The sequence below is a fragment of the Arachis hypogaea genome, chromosome 18, assembly GCF_003086295.3.
Source record: "Arachis hypogaea cultivar Tifrunner chromosome 18, arahy.Tifrunner.gnm2.J5K5, whole genome shotgun sequence".
NCBI classification, from domain to species: Eukaryota; Viridiplantae; Streptophyta; class Magnoliopsida; order Fabales; family Fabaceae; genus Arachis; species Arachis hypogaea.
The window spans coordinates 68,653,938-68,656,052 of NC_092053.1; the positions used below are offsets into that span (position 1 = coordinate 68,653,938).

The 2,115-nt window shown below is 33.2% G+C and overlaps 1 non-coding gene across 1 annotated transcript; it reads right to left on the reverse strand.

Moving 5' to 3' along the window:
* Positions 1 to 1,742: 1,742 nt before the first annotated feature.
* LOC112773465 (small nucleolar RNA R71) lies at positions 1,743 to 1,850 on the reverse strand. Its single transcript, XR_003188013.1, has one exon. It is a non-coding gene; the product is annotated as a small nucleolar RNA R71 (small nucleolar RNA).
* Positions 1,851 to 2,115: the final 265 nt, after the last annotated feature.

Consider the following 2,115-nt stretch of genomic DNA (forward strand, 5'->3'; position numbering starts at 1 on the left):
CACACAAAAAAAAATTTATAAAATCTTAAAATAAAAAAATTTTATGTTTCTCGTTTGAGTCTAGTGTCTAATTTTAAGTTTGGTGTCAATTGCATGTCTTTATTCTTCTAATTTTCGAAAATTACATGCATTATGTTCTTCATTGATCTTCAAGTTATTCTTGATGATTTTCTTGCTCTGATTTTTAAATTCTCTTGTTTTGTATGTTTTGTTGTTTCTCATATGCATTCTCAATTTGTTAGTGTCTCTAATATGAAAATTTCTAAGTTTGGTGTCTTGCATGCATTGTTTGTTTGATCTTAGTTTTCATGATTAGTTGCATTTTGATTATTTCTCATCATTAAAAATTCAAAATTTTTTTTCAAAATTATGTCTTTTCAAGTCAATAATACAAAGAATTGAAGATTCAGAACATGCAGCAGAGGAATTACAGAAAAAAAGCTGGGCATTCAAAACGCTCAGTGAGGAAGGAAAACTGGCGTTTAAACGCCAACCAGGGAGGACATTCTAGGCGTTTAACGCCAGGAGGACACTAGAGGGAAGATTTTGTTTTTAATTCAAATCTTTTTCAATTCATATCTCTTCAATCATATCTTTTCAAAATCAATTTCTTTCCATTTTTTAAATTATTATTATTTTCAAAAATCCTTGCTACAATTAATCATTTAACTCAAAATTTTCAAGTTGTTACTTGCCTATTAAGAAAGGATCAAGTTTTAATTCTAGAACAATATCTTTTAATTTCTTGTTAGTCAAGTAATCAACTTTAATTTTAAAAAATTTCTTTTTAATTTGATTCTCAATCATATCTTCTCAATCATATCTTTTCGATCACATCTTTTTCAACATAATTTTCAATCATATCTTTTTGATTTCTAATTTCAAAATCTTTTTCAAAAATCACTTAATTTCTTTCCCAATCTTAGTTTTCAAAAATCATTTACCAAATTTTCAAAATTTCTTTTAATTATTTCAGAATCTTTTACTTTAATTTTGAAAATTCTTCCCCTCTTCCCAAATCCTTTTATTTAAAGGACTAACACTTCTCCATTATCAGCAATTCGAACTCTGTCCCTCTTGATAAGTTCGAATTCTCTCTTCTCTACCTCATCCTTCTATTTTTATTTTCCTCTGACACCTCAAGGAATCTCTATACTGTGACATAGAGGATTTCATATTTTCTTCTCCTCTCTTTTCATATGAGCAGGAGCAAGGACAAGGGCATTCTTGTTGAAGCTGATCCTGAACCTGAAAGGAGCTTGAAGAGAAAGCTAAGAGAAGCTAAAGTACAACTCTCTAAAGAGGACCTGACAGAAATTTTTAAACAAGAAGAAGCAATGGCAGCCGAAAACAACAACAATGCCAACAATGCAAGGAAGGTTCTTGGTGATTTTACTGTACCTACTCCTGACTTCTATGGGAGAAGCATCTCAATCCCTGCCATTAGAGCAAATAACTTTGAGCTTAAGCCTCAATTAGTTTCTCTGATGCAACAGAATTGCAAGTTTCATGGACTTTCATTGGAAGATCCTCATCAGTTCTTAGCTGAATTCTTGTAAATCTGTGACACTGTCAAGACCAATGGGGTTGATCCCGAGGTCTACAGACTTATGCTCTTCCCTTTTGCTATAAGAGACAGAGCTAGGATATGGTTGGACTCACAACCTAAAGAAAGCCTGAACTCTTGGGAAAAGCTAGTGAATGCCTTCTTGGCAAAGTTCTTTTCACCTCAAAAATTGAGTAAGCTTAGAGTGGAAGTCCAAACCTTCAGACAGAAGGAAGGTGAATCCCTCTATGAAGCTTGGGAGAGATACAAGCAATTGATCAGAATGTGTCCTTCTGACATGCTTTCAGAATGGAGCATCATAGGTATCTTCTATGATGGTCTTTCTGAACTGTCCAAGATGTCATTGGACAGCTCTGCTGGAGGATCTCTTCATTTGAAAAAGACGCCTGCAGAAGCTCAGGAACTCATTGAAATGGTTGTAAATAACCAATTCATGTACACTTCTGAAAGGAATCTTGTGAATAATGGAACAAATCAGAAGAAAGAAGTTCTTGAGATTGATACTCTGAATGCCATATTGGCTTAGAACAAAATATTGACTCAGCAAG